Source organism: Tenrec ecaudatus, chromosome 5 (genome assembly GCF_050624435.1).
Source record: "Tenrec ecaudatus isolate mTenEca1 chromosome 5, mTenEca1.hap1, whole genome shotgun sequence".
NCBI classification, from domain to species: domain Eukaryota; kingdom Metazoa; phylum Chordata; class Mammalia; order Afrosoricida; family Tenrecidae; genus Tenrec; species Tenrec ecaudatus.
The window spans coordinates 40,784,597-40,800,020 of NC_134534.1; positions in this window are offsets into that span (position 1 = coordinate 40,784,597).

Sequence of the window (15,424 nt, forward strand, 5' to 3'; positions counted from 1 at the left end):
CTTGTTGCTGCTGGAGGTTTCAACTTGCCCGCCATGCGGATCAGCTTGCAGCCCAACACGTAACCACTATGCCACCAGGGCTCCTAAGTAAGAGACTAGACATGTAAACTGGAGGTGTTACCTGGGGTTCCTTTGCTTCTTTAAGACTCAACACGGCTGTCCGACTCTGAATCTGCAGATGATGGATCAAGTCATTACTTCCTCAAGAGTTGCGGGCGTGTCTGAGAGAATGATAGTCCTGTGGCCACCTTAGCCTCTGGGCTCGTCTTACTTGGTGAGACCTTCTCCCCAAATGTGGAACTCAGTCATTTCCCTCCACTTCCTCCAAACAAAGCATTCACACAGCCATTTAAACAAACACCATCTTTATAGATTCACCTGTTCTGGATTACGTATACAGAAAATTATTAAAAAAAACAACCATATCCTCCACCCCCACCCCCCAAAAACCCAAACGAAAACAAATAAAACAGATTAAAAACCTCACTAAAAACGAAAGAAGGACATATTAAAAACTAGAACAAACTTAAATGGCTCATCAGGGAGATCAAGTAGTAGAGTGCTCACTTTTAACTTAACGGCATCATCAACAATTCACTTTCCAATGTGTTCCGTACGATAGCAAGCTGTTCACATCCGGGACCTCGGTCGGAGGGGATTCACCAGGGGCTTAATCCACAACACACAGCCAGTTTTGTGTGTCTATTTTACCAGATGCTCGGGAAGCTGGTGCAAATAAAACACAGTCTCATACAATCTTGTCGTAAAAGTCCTGTGACCTCTTTTATACACCCCCTTCTGCTCTCTAGATTTTATTCTGGATTACATATGCAGAAATCATTAAACAACAACCCCCCCCCAAAAAACCAACAAAAAACAAACCTAACAACAATAACAAAGTAAAACAGATGAAAAACCTCACTAAAAAAGAAAGCAGAAAATATTAGAAATGAGAACAAACTTAAATGGCTCCTCAGGGAGATCTGCTCCCATCTTTCTTCCGCCTCAAATTCTCAATCATTTCAATGGGCCACACTCTGCCTTGTTTGCTTCCTTGACCCTCATCATTCCTTCGGGGCCTTATCAAAATATGATCCATGGAGCTTCAGCCAGGTCCACCAAAAGCCATAACCCCACTGACCTGGAGGTCACTGCAGGACCTTGGCTTCAACAGACACCCATTTTCCACAGCACTCTGACACCATCTGATGTCCGACCCCCTAGGAAAATCCCACAGAGCCCAGAGGTGGAAATAGTTTGAACTGAACTTGTGATTTTTTAGGGCCAGCGTTTTTTCAGGTGTGTACCACTTTAAGGCCTCACAAGTCCAGTATTCTTGGAAAGAAGGACCTTCCAGAGGCTTCTCGCCCCATGAACCAATAGCGACATTTTGAGAGGTATAAATGGGTCAGAAACCAACAATCCCATTTCCTCCGAAATGTACACGTTTACCAAAACATGGGGGGCATCAGGTAGTGTGTCCCCTGGGAAACCTCAGACCCTTCCAATGAGACTTTGGAGTCCCATTGCCGCCCACCAGCCTCCTACCACCATGCCCACCCGGGTCAGTGAGAGGCTGAGACTTTGCACAGTGCTACCCATCCGTGCTCTTTTCTGGGGTGATCCCAGGCTGGATCTGTGTACTCGCAATTTCAGGAGCAAAGAACTCCAAGACACAAGCGATCCTAATGGTTTCCACAGTCTACAAATATCTCTAGAAGCTCTTGCCCCGGAGTCAGGAACATGTACTTTTTTCAACTCGTAGTATGGTCCCTGATGCGGAGACAGTGTTTGACAAACGTTTGCTCTAAGACCCAGCTAAGAGAAGGGGTCTCACTGAAAAACAACACTGAACACACAAGTGTCATTTATTTTGATTGATGTCATGCGTAAACATAAGAGGAGCGAAGCTCTGTTAGCAGGCAGGGGTGTGTGTCTCTTAGAAGCAGAAGATAGGGCTCAGTTCCCAGTGGTCCTCTTGCTATTTTGCCTCCAAGTCAATGCTGGACTCTTTAGCATCTAGCTGTAGGCTGGCCTGGGAATGGAGATGGTCAATGGGAAGCTGTTCAGATACTTGCCCGGCCTCAGTGCTCCTGCTTATTCAGTGATGCTGGCCTGAGATGGCATGTCCTGCCTCATCTGTACCTCACGAGCAGGTCATCCAGAACCCGTGTGTGCCCGACCCTGTGCTAGTGCCGGGGAATCCGAGGTGAACAGGAAAGGCGCCTGACCGGCACAGTCCCTTTACCAAGGTGGTGGCCATAACCACCCCACGTCCTATGTGCCGCTTCACAGCTGAGACCTTCAAGGAGGGCAAGGCGGCTTTCCCAACATCCCACTAAGCCGCACTGACTGGGGCCGGCTTTCAAATCAAACCCAGGAACCTGAGTGATCCTAAGCTCTGCCCAAACATGCAGCGCCCAAATGAAATGCTATAATTCTTGACTCGTTTCAAACACCCAGAAGTAATTTAAAATGTCCAGGAGTCAGGATTTGCAAGCAAACAAGCGGGCAAGAAAAATCCCAGTGGAAGAGCTGGGAATTCCCTAGGAACGGCCTGAGCTATCTACACGCCAGAGGAAGTGAGTTAACACTAGTCTAGTCCATCATGTGTCACAACGGCTCTCTCCCTCCTGGTTGTTCTTTACTTACCCCAGGGCGGCCTACAAAAAAGGACTCGGTGTGCTCCAAGCCTCAGAAGATATGTTTTTGTGTCATTCATCACCAAACCGAGGTTAAGACACAACCACATCCACGTTATTTGTATGGAATGAAGCACATGCTCCTTTCATAGGCTTTCATTCCCTCTGGGACCATGTGCTGCCTGAGCCATAGCTACTGAAATATGTATTCTAAATCCCTTGTTAAGGCAATGCTGCTACTCCATGGCCAAACTTCAACAGAGAAAGAGAAAGAGAGAGAGAGAGAGAGAGAGAGAGAGAGAGAGAGAGAGAGAGAGAGAGAGAGAGAGAGAGAGAGAGAGAGAAAAGAGCATCCCAAGAGAAAGATCATGCTTTTCAAGTACAGCGAGGAGAAAACGCAAATTCAAAAGCCTCCCAATTCTCCAAAGAGGAATGGTGTCAAGAATTCTGTGTGTGGATAATGTTTAATGTTCTGCAAATCTTCTGTTGAAAAGAGATTTTCGTTACAATTGCATTACAAGGTCCTTCCCCATGATCCCTTCTTGTCCGGGAGCCAGGAGCATAAACTTTGAACAAACCGTTCCCAGACTTGATTTCCAATGCCCTCATTTAGAAGGAGGAGGAAGGTGTCAGGCAGGGGCATTCTGAGCTCACTCTTGTCCTTGACACTGAGAGGGACCAGATCGTTGCTCTGGGTTTTGGCCTGTAGGACTACAATATATCATAGGTTCTCTTCTTCTTTATCTGTCTCAGAATCTAGACAGAATTAATGCAGTTGGGTTTTCTGCTTTGCTAGAATTTTCTTATGGAAATGGCTAATCCAGAGCATGAGAAATGGCAACACTATGAATGCAAAAACCTTACACGTGGTCCAATGTGGCCCAATGGGGAGGGGAGGGCTGCACGTATGAAGGGGGACATTGCACAATGAGGTGGTGGGCAGTGAGGCGCATTCCGCACTCAAAGACATTAGGCACTCGCGACACATTCGTGGAAGGTTCAGACTTGTGCACTTTGAGGAGGATATCCATACTACTCACGCCTGCTTAGCTTGCTTGGCTTTACTGTCACCCCTGAGAAACTTACACGCCCTCCCCAAACCGCACCTTTTCCTCGGCCTCTGCCAGAGGTGGAAGCGAGGGAGATGTCAGAGTTGGTGTGGTTGTACCCACTGGCGTTGGAGCTTAGTGCTTCAGGAGGATGCTCAGTGGGGGATAGCGGGCGGTGGCAGTCACATAGAAGCAGGATGCAGTGGTGGCCCCTGGCAGGCCCTCTGCATTCACGTCTTGTTTGGACTTTCCCATTTGTGTCCTAAGCACTCCTGTCCTATACTTGCTTCCATGTTTAAGACATTTTCTGACCTCCTTGGTGGTCTTTCCAAGCCAACATGCCTCCGCCTTTTTGCAGGTTTCCAGGAACTCTGCCTTACCTCCAGTCACATTCTCGCTCTCTCCCCTCCATTCCCGTACCGTCTGCTCTCAGCATTTACCATCCCTGCTGAGGGTGACCTGTACACAAATTTGTATTTATCAGGTTCCTTAATTTCAAGGGACAGGAAGTGGCGTTGGTTAACCAAGGAAATGGGAGTTTATCGAGAGGTTGATCAGGTTCCCGTGGGATGGATGAACATGTGGAAAATCAGCGAGGAAGCAGGCAAGAAGCAAAGGGGTGCTCGGGCTCTAGGAAGAACACAGGGATTGTGGTGTTTTAAGAGGACTGTGTTTGGAGTAGAGGTCCCCCAGCCATAGCATGAGTCCTTGGGGCAGTCACACAAGAGTCAGAGTTAGGGAAAAGCATCAATTTACTGAGTTTAGGACCTGGACAATCCGTTGTAATACTAGCAGATTTAAGGAGGTTCCCCAAAAGAAGTTGTGTGTGTGTATATATATATATATATATATATATATATATATATATATATATATATATATATATAATTAATTTTTATTGTGATAAATATACCAGGGTTAATTCGAAAAGTATTGTTATCAGGGTGCCAGTCATACATGAACAAGTCTATCCAAAACAAAATGTATTGAAACATGCTTAGACAGCCACCAATGGATGGCTGCAGACAGGTTCTCTCAGTAATACTCTTGTCTTAGTCCAAATTGGCTTCTGAGAAGATCTCGTGGGCCACTTAAATTCAAGGCAGAGAGGCCAGCTCAGACGGTTATGGGAAATCATTTTTAATTTATATTCAAAAGGGCTATTCTTTTTTTAAATCATTTTATTGGGGGCATATGCAACTCATCACAATCCATCCATCCATCCATTGTGTTGAGCACATTTATACATATGTTGCCATCATCATTCTCAAAACATTTGTTTTCGACTTGAGCCCTTGGTATCAGCTGCTCATTGTTTCCCCTCCCGCCCCGGTTCCCCCTCCCCCATGAGCCCTTGATAATTTATAAATTATTATTATTTTGTCATATCTTACACCATCCAACATCTCCCTTCACCCAGTTCTCCACTGTCCATCCCCCAGGGAGGAGGTTATATGTAGATCCTTGTAATCCGTTCCCCTTTTCTCCCCCACCCAAAGGGCCATTGCTGATAGACTTTTTATTCTCAAAGGACACACAAGCCGAGCATGGGTGCTTATTAGGCAGACAGTTTTAGAACACCGAAAACTGCATTGGTGAGAAAAAGGGCAGAGAAGTCATGCTGAGGAAATTTCTCCCCATCACGACAATGCCCTGCGCCCTCTCTGAGGGAAGCCGGGATTAGGCTCTGGGAATTCCACTGGGAAGTCTTCTCCCCTCCATCTTACTGTCCTGACCTGGCTCCTCCAGATGTATTCTTCTATGCCCGAAAGGCAATGCACATCATAAGGGACGTGATTGGAGTCCCTCTCAGAGGTCGGGACAGCCCGGCATCTTGCTGTGGATGCAGTTTTGGAGGAAAGCTTGGAAAGATGGAAGCACCACCTTTCCTTATTTATCTTTATTCATTCATCATCTTATTTGGCACTGTGTCAGTCCAGGTTGATCAGAGAAACAAATCCAGAGACACCCATATGTGTGTAAGAGAGAACTTTATATCGAAGAGTAATTGTATATTAAGAAAGCATCCCAGCCCAGTCCAGATCAAGTTCATAAGTCTGATATTAGCCCACATGTCTGATACTAGTCCATAAATTCCTCTTTAGACTCGCACAGCCATGCAATGATGCTGAATGCAGGAAGATCACAGGCCAGTGGGTGGAAAGTCTTGTGGATCCAGTGGTGGTAGAAACATCTCAGTGCTGGCATGAGTCTCCATGTGTCTTCTTCAGCTCCAGGGCTCTGGCTCTATCAGTGTGTCTCCATGTGGCTTGTCAACAGGAATGTCTCACAGAGCAAGAGTGGGTCTGGCCTCCAGTGAGTTATTTATCTTTGTCACGACTCCATATGAGGTCATCAAACTGCGAGCTGATTGACAGGCTAGACTCCACCCCTTCGCTCAAGTTGACAGGAGATCATGTAACTGCCACAGGAGCTCTTACAGATGTCATAAAATTACATAATTCAAATAGTTCGAGCATAATTGTAAAATTGCCACTACAATGAGCTTAAAAACATTTTCTTTCTTCGTGAACTCTTGCCAGCTCTTCTCCCCCCACTTTCCCCCAGGAACCCTTGTTGTTATTGTTATATATTATTATTAATATTCTATTCTATATACATAAATATATATCACCTACTATTCTGTTATTTATTCCCCTCGAGGGGAGTGAAACAGTCATCACTGCTATCTGCTCCCCCGTCGCCGACCTCCACCCTCACCCCTGCCTTCCCGTCTCCTCAGGGAACCATTGCTTCCATTGCTGTTTCTGTAGGGCTATCCTTCCTGGCATTCCTGCACCGAACAGTCTTACTTATGTGCCTGAACCTATGTGGGTCTAGCCGTATTAATGGGGTGATACATAAGCTTTAATAGTAGGCGGGGGAAATATTAAAGAACCACAGGATAATCATGAGTTTCATCAGGGAAGCCCCACCTTTAGAAAGATATGTCTAGATCTCAGTGGAGGATTTGTTGAAGAACAATAGTTTCACATTTTGACATTTCTCTTTAATAAAGAGGATCTATGCTTTTGTAGCAATATTTTTTCTTAATTTACCGGCATGTTGGTAAGAAAACATTTGCCCTTTCTGCAATCTTCACACGAATAGCTCGGCGACACGAATTCTGCTCACCGTGCTGTTAAGTCAGCCCCATAACCATTTCCCAGTGCTCCCATCATCCCAAACAGAAGCTCAGTGTCCTCTAAAATGCTGTCTTCCTTTCTGGGGGAGAAGAGGGCGGATGCCGGGTTAACCACCCTCCTAAGACCCAAACCAAATCGAAGTCAAGGTGCTGTTAGGGAGCTGAAGGACGCTGAGCAGACAGGGCAGGGCGCAAAGGCCCTTTCTCTCCCATAAGACCGTGAGCTGTCCCAGCCAGGGGGCCATGCACCCCTGCCTCCTCTTTGCACCTCCAGTGCAGTAACACCTGTTCCATGCAAATATCCGAAAGCTGACGTCAGGTTTGCAGGATGCTGTGCGGGGGCCCGTGCTGAGCTTGCTGCTGTAGGTTCAACTTGATGGGATGAGGTGCCCTCTGAGTAGAGGTGAGGGTCCCGACTGCCTCCACCTCTGAACTCGCTAATTGTGAGCACTGAGCTCCTCCCAGCAGGGCCTTAGAAAAGGGATCAGGGTGAGAAGAGGCCCCTTCCCAATTCCTTGAGTTGTCGTACACAGTTATCTGACCAAATCCTGGAGTGAGTGGCAGGGGTAAGTGCCACTGGGGACCTGAGGAAAGAGATTGCACACACTCAGTTCTCTACTTGGATCTCTTGCTTATGTTGGGTGCCGGTCACCTTTCTTTCTGCCTCCCATCCCCAACGCCAGCAAGCCAGGACTCCTGACTGCATATCTGCATCTCTGAATCAATCGGATACAATGCAGCAACACATAAAAATTGGTGGCTGAAATAATTTTAACTCAGGCCAAGACTTCTGCTTTCATGAAAAACAAAAACAAACCCCAGAAAAACCAAAAACACTGGCTCTGCCATGTTGGGAAAGCCATTCCATCTTCGTGGACCTTGGTTTCTTGCTCTCTAAAATGGTAGAGGCAGAGGCCTGAGTCCAGCGCCTCTCCGTTACCAGCAGTGTCTTGCGTCAATTTGCCATCTGAGCACTACCCTCGAATGTCTTGGTGGTTGTCGGTGCCATCACATTGGGCTGGGCTCCCTGTGACCCTGAGTGGCAGAAGAGAACGGGCCCATGGGGGGGTCTAGGCTGCAGTCTCCAGGGAGATCAGGTCTTTCTCCCACAGAGCCACTGGTGGATTTGAACTCCAGTCACTCAGTCAATTGCTTAACCATTGCGCCACCAGCCTCCTCTAGAACGCATCTCTAGAACCAAAGATAACAAACCTGTTGTCCTTGAGTCCACTCGCAGAGACCCTCTAGGAACGGATCAGCCCCATTTATTTGGGCTTCACCCAGAACCGAGAGGCACAGCTGGTCTCCTAGGTGACTGCCATGCTTCGCCACAGTCATCTATTTCTGGTGCCTGCTTTCCCTTGCAAAGGGCTCCCTGCTAGAAGATCCCAGAGGCGCTACCAGGCAGGGAGCAGCCCAGCATGGTAATTTACATTCAGGGACATTTATGGCTGTGTCAGCCCCTCCAAACCAAGCTGGCACAGACTTACAGCTCACAAGATGATACCTTTGGCTCACATTTTGCTTAGAAACAAAAGAGAAATTCACCAGGAATCCCAAACCAGCGTCAGCAGCAAAGCAGAGATACCTGGTCCAAGGCAAGTGTGGAGCGGATCAGATGCTCACCTTCCAGCATTATCTACTGGCACATTGAAGATCCCTCAAGGCCCTGTCATTGAGCAAAAGGAGGCTTAGCTTTTGAAAACCCAGCACTTAATGCCACTTGAAATATTTTCTTAACTGCTAGGAACGTTTTATTCTTGTTTTACTAATATATTTTTGTACAGGCTTGGACCTCTCTGAGTGACGTGAGAATAAATAGCCCTCTCTGAAACCTCTTTCTATCGGGTTGGCGCTTGCCAGCTTCTAACGATGTGACTTGATAAAGCAGAGCATCGGTGGAAAACAGGGACGCCCTCAGTGCGACGGAGCGACACAACAGCCATGGCAAACATGCCGATGATCATGAAGATGGTCCACACCTGGGCAACAAACACACCGTTCTGTTTGGCATGAGGGCGCTATGATTCAGAGTCTACTCAATATCAACTAATAATAACAAAGATGTTACTAAATGAAGAAGGTCATCGAATATTCGAGGGCTTGTCATGGCTTGGGAACTGTGCTGGGCATAGAAAGGTAACTTTGGGGAAAACATGGTCTTTTCCCTCAAGAAACTTGTAGACCAGTAGAGAAGAGATGCATGGAGAAAGACACAGAGTCTGTCTCCAGGATGAGAAGCTGAAGAGCTTCTCAGAGCTGACTCCCCAGTGACTTGGACAGCCTGTGGCTTGCTCTGGCTGCACTGGCCCCAAGAATGGCTAGATTCAGGCATGTGGGCAATGTTCAGTCTGGATTCCCAATGGTAGTGATCTAGGAGTTGATGTATAAGTAGACATAGAGGCTGACTGAACATGAGAGGACTAGTGGGGAGCTACCCACAAGTATATGCAGATTTGACAGGGGTTATTTGTATTGGGGTATTTACCGTGTCCATCATTACATGGCCATAGTTATGGTGAAGCATACATTATGGAGTTAGGTAGGCAAAGTTATAAGGATCGTTTAGACACCACCAAACACCTTGGAGGAATGAGTCTTTGGGTCTCAGAGCTCAGGACCATAGTCTCAGGGGACACCAGGGTCAATGGTGTGACAGTTCACAAAGACAATGTTGCAAGTCCTACATTGGTGAGTAGTGACTGGGGTCTTGAAAGCTTCTGCTTGCCATCTAAGATGCGAGTATTGATAACTCCCGGTCTGGATGAGAGAAGAAGGAGGAAAACTGAAGACAGGAAGAAGCCATTAGTCCAATGGTTGGATGGATGGACCATGCAAGCGAGAGTCTCCATGAGCCTGAGACAAGTAGAGCGAGGTGGTTGGTGCCTGGCTACCACGCCCAGCTGTTCAGAAAGGCATCACTTTACAATCTCCTGCTAAGAGTGGGAGTAAAATGTGGAGCAAAACTCAAAATCATGAAAGAGAGCAGACTTACTGCTGGCTAGAGACTTGCAGAATCCCTGACACTATGACCCTTAATCGCCTTTCGGGTTGGAAATTAATCCACCCTCATGGCTTGATTTCCAGCCAAACAATAAGGGGAAGACTAACACTGAGCAAGTATACACACCTTAGCATACTTGACCATCTGAGATCCAAAGGGCAGAATTTGTTCAAGAACAAAGCACAGAGGGGCCGGGAAAGGAGGGATGGAAAGAGGACACAGAGGGGCAGTGACGTTACAAGGAGGGGATGGCAATGGAGGAGATGAAACAACACATGCATCCAGCCCTGAATGGACAACGGATGGTCCGTGCTGTAAACCTACACCCGACTCTCAGTGAAAAGTTACAAACACGACCAGAACTCTCTTTTTAATTCCACACGTCAGCAGGCTTACTGTGTAACCAGGCTCTTGCTCAGCTCTACTTATTCTTGTTGGTAGCTTTGGGACTCCGTAATTTTTGATGATCCTCACCAAGATGATGGCCTCTTTCTGCCTCAGTATGCGCTTGTCTCATCTAATATGCTGATCCCCACGCCCCCCCCACCTCCACCCCCCACCAAATAGTTCAGAGGTGCTTAGGTTTAGGCCACAGCCTTTACAGATATAAGCTCATTGATACAGCATGGGCTTATGATCCAACGCACATTCGTGTGTGTGCGTGTGTGGGGGGTGGGGGGCGGCGGGCAGTTTCTACAATTCATTCAGTAACAAAGGGCATGCTAGCCTTTCATGCTAGCCTTTGGTCTCAGTCCAGCCCTGTGTGGGTTCATGGTCTTGCTCCTGTGACTCATCAACTCGTGGAAAGAGAGTTCAGAAGGCACAGCGAGATGGACAGGGGCCAGCTGTCACCCAGAAAGCTCCCGGTTTGACTGCTCCCCAGTTTAGTGCTGCCCAGAATTGGGCAGAGTGTTGTGCCCCTGAATGCAGAGGAAGTTCTGGCAGAAGAATGTCAGAAGTGAACAAGGAGGAGTCGCCTGGTATGAGAGACTCATAGTAGAGCTCATGGGTCACCATCCCCACCTCGAAGTCGAGTCAGTGATCAGGCTGCAGGGACGGCCCTCCAAATGAGGATGGCGACCTTATTACCGTGACACCCACACAAGGAGACGCCCGTCTCCTCACCTCTCTCCTCTAAGCAAACCCCCCCCCCCCAGAAGACTAGCTCCTAGAAGAGGCACTACCGAACAAAGCGGGTGAGAAAACAGACCGCGGCCCTCCCTTGTCCTGGCCCCATATCAGAGGAGTTACTTAGTAAGGCAGCTTGGGGACAGAAACTCAAAGATGGGCTCGCAGCTTTAAAATAGAAAATCCCGTGTCTTATTGGACATAAAGGAAACAAACTCGTATTTGATAACTAAAGATGACAGGGTGTGGTAGTTTGTAGCTACTAAGAAAAGAAAACCTGCAAGTTGAGACTCTTCAACTCTTTAGATGAGGACACCCCCACCCAGGGGGTAAGTTGGCATTGTATTCAGTTTGGGGGCAAAGGAGACTGGGCCTGGCTCTTGGCATATCACAAAATGTCTTGTATAACTGGGCTTTCATGATTTCAAGCAGAGAGAAAAACGTGATTGAAGACATGGGAGCAAACAGTAGGGGCTCCCCAGAACCTGTGCTGCCGCCATTTTGGCAGTATTACATGGCAGCACATGTAATACCTGTCATGAATGCATGCAGTTGCCAGGTGTTATAATTGCTGCTTTGCATGTCTGCCCGTTTGCTTGACTGTATGTACTGTGTTGGGATCATAAATGAAGAATGAATGGATGATGGAGTGAATGATGAACGGATGAGCTAATAAATTGTTGCTTTTTCAAATGAAAAGGGTTAAAGAGGAGGCTTGGTGAGTTGGTCTCTCTGATTGTTGGGACTCAGAATAGACATGGTCATAAACTCAAGGATTGGACTATTTTCTCAGCAATGCAGGGTGTAGTGAACTTGACTGTGAAATAAGGAGTGAGAGTGAGTGACGTTTCACCCCAAGCTTAAGCAGTGGTGTAGGTAGGAAGACTCCCTGGGTGAACTGGATTACGTGGTTACTGAAGACAAAGGGTAGGCAGATCTCTCGACCCACTGTTTGGGCTTCTCCTGTTCACAGTATGTCAAACAGTCATGCATTAGGTTCAGTCACTAGGAGATCGATGTTAGGTGGAAGAAACTCTTCCGTGTGAACTAGTTCTGCTGCCATGATTACACGGAGCCAAGAGGAACTCGGCTCAGTAAAGTGAAACGTCTGATTTCAAAGGCAGTACTGGCCCCATTTGTTGAAATTCAGCAAGGCATTCTGTTTACTTTGAGTTTGAGAAAGACATTCTCCCAATCCCAGAACAAGGAATTACTTTCGGGAGAAAAGAACTGTTTCTATTGCTGGAACATGCATTTCCCTGGGCTCCACCAACACGAAGGAGGGGGGCAGGGAGTGGCAGTTTTCTCTCTAGCATCTTAGAGTCTGGCATACAGTAGCTGCTCAATATACACATGGGGATTGGATTGGCATCGAATCTAGAGTCCCAAGGGATTAAACTAGTGGGTTTGTATAGGATGGAGCTCAGGGGGTATCTTATTAAATGGCTCAGCAAGAGGCAGGCTGAGGTCAGGATCATACAGAGCTGTGAAGAGGCAGTTCATACTGCAGTGGATGCAACCCACAAGCCTCAAGATCGGCGTGGTTTCAGAAGACTGAAACGGTCAGTTCTTTCTCAGGGCTTGCATCTAATGATCACCTCCCCCCAGATTTTACAGTTTGATCTTGTTTGTTTTTAAGTTAAGCACACACATGGAGTGCTGTCAATGTGCCAGGTGCCATGGTAAGTGCTAGAGAGGACATGAGTACTGGTTTTGCTGGGCTTGTGTATTGGTCTAGGGCACAGGCATGTAACCAAACCCCGGGGGAGGAAGGTGGTAGCCATCTTCACCTTCAACATTCAAGGGTAAGGCCCAGTCAAGACCTTGAATGCTTCCCACTTTGGCTGCTTCACCACAGTGATGCGTACCCCAGCCCACCTCAAAGCCTCTTCCCATGCCAACACTGTTACACAGCATCATAAAGTACAACTTCTCCCAGCACAACTCTTGTCTTCAAGTATATGACTCAGGGAACCCCCTCATTTACTCTGGCATCTCTTAATGACTCACTGCCATTGAGTACATCTGACTCATAAAGACCCTACGGGACAAGGTAGAACTTCCCCATGTGGGTTTCCAAGACTGTAACTCTTTATGGACGTAGAGAGTCTCATCTTTCTCTGTGGGACACTTGATGGCTTCAAACTGCTAAACTCTTGGTTAACAGCCCAGCATGTATCCCACTCAGCTACTGATGCTGACAAGTTTTCATGAGCTATCATTCTCTTTGCATCCTCAGTCCCTTCCTTAGCTAGCTTAGACTCCTTGGGAACATCTTATTTCTCTTTGCCTTGCCCCCTGGGTGGTACTTGCCAGGCCAAACCTATTCTCTGCTTGCACCCTTATACTTCAACCTCCCTGGGGGTGATTCAAGGTTAACACAAGTAAGACTTTGGGTCCCAACACTGGAAGAACCAAATAATAAAGATTCCAATCTTGGAAGCCCTTCGGGGTCATTCTACTTCCCCGTCGGGTTGCTGAAGGCTGTAAGTCATAGCAGCACCCGTTGAGGGTCCAACAAATCAAGGCAGTTGATCCTATTTCTGCTTCTCTCTAGCTGTATGGGACGCCATGTCACTTCACTGAGGCTTAGCTTCCTTGCTGGCAAAGTGCGCACCTGGTATTCACCGTATGGCGCCATTGTGAGAATGAAAGGAGCTAGGTTAAGGTCAAGGTGGAAGCTGGCTCTCAAGCGATCAGCAAGTGCTCCAGAACTCCCAGCTAATATGAGAAGGACCCTGAGCTAACAGAGGGAAGACGGGTCCAAATTACTCTTGGAGGATTTCCCCCATTGTGGAAAAGGAAACCACTGGGGAAAAGCAATGTAAACCCAAATTTGACAACCACAGCCAAGTTTTCTTCAGGGAAACTTGAGGAGAGGCGCCACCCCCAGCAACTCCAAACCACAATGGAGGAACCAAAGGATGAAGGCCTAAGCTCCCATAGCTTCCAGCGAACAACCACAGCTCTATCTTCCATCATAACCGGAAGTACCTGGCTGGAGGTAGCTACTTTGGAAAAAGTCATTATTCAGGAAGTGGATAAGGTCCATTTGCTAAATCCTGGCATTGATGGTCCTTTACCTCAAGGTACTTTTCCGTTTTCACGAGGCTATTCCAAGGTCACTCTCAAGGGCATTCATGTCTTGCCTGGAGTCATAAATCCTGATTAGACAGAGAAACAAAGATCACATTGCGAGGATATGGCCTTCATGCCATCCTCAAGGACACGAGAATTGCTCAAGTCATTCTTCTATTTTTTACAAACAAAAATCAAAATCAAACTAAGGGCGATGGAGGCTCTGAACGCTTTGGGATAACGGTGTTTTGAGCAGCTTCAATTACTCGTCAGCAACCACGACTCACAGTTTCAATTCAAGGCATTCCTTTCCCAAGAATCGTTCACACTGGAGCAGATTTCAGTCTTATTGCCACAACTCAGTGGCCTGCCCACTGGCCTCTGTATACAGCCAATGTCTCCATTTTCGGAGTAGGTGGACTTAAAGCTCCTCCACAGAGTAATGTGATATTAGCATGTATTGGACCAGAACAGAAAATAGGAAGGTGTTAGCCTTTTATTTTACCTCTCCCTTTACCTAAGGAGAAGAGACCTATTACAGGAATGGGGATGAACTATTAATGTTTCACAGTTTTAGAAGGTCTTTTTTCTCTCGAGTCTCTCTCCCTTTCCCTTGTGACTCAGTTCTTGTGTCTTGAGTGCTTATTCTGCATGTCTCAGGAGCTTCCAGCCGGCTGCACTTATTAGCATGTGAGACCACAGGGTGAAAGGTCCTCCCTGAGCTTCCAGAAAATCAGTTTTGTTCAAAGAGTTTTGAATTTTGACTATCTTAATATAACAAAAACCTCACGCAATGTTTCTTTAATAAAATTAAAGATTCAAAAGGGGGAACAACCACAACCACAAACTTGGTGCTTTGATGTCGGGTTTGTGCTTTCAGAAGGCTCGAGGTCCCAGAATGGTAAGGGTCACCCTCCTGCAGAGTATTTAGTACTGCACATGAGGTTCATCAGGGAAATGTAGTAAGTAGATTCTTGGATACTTGGTCTTAAACAGAAGAGGCTGTCTACTTGGGGAATAGGGCTGGGCAGAGAGTTGAGCCCTCTGCTGGGAACTCCTTAAATGTCACAGGTGAGTCAGCCATTAACCTGTGCTTCAGGCCAGCCCAGCAATGGTCCAACAGGGAGGGGTGTGGGCCATTCTGTACCTTTCTCTGTTGTGAACTCTTTGAATATCCCCAAGTATATTTACCTCCAGAATCAGAACACTGTTACAAAGACCTCTTTTTAAGATTTAATAAGCAATGATGTCACTTAGATACTCAAGGTGCTCATGGTCTTTTTGCTTGCTTCGTGTGCATGGGGAAGTTGGACAATGGGGGACAAATACAAAGGAAGAATCCGTGCATTTGAACTGTGGTATTGGAAAAGAATATTGA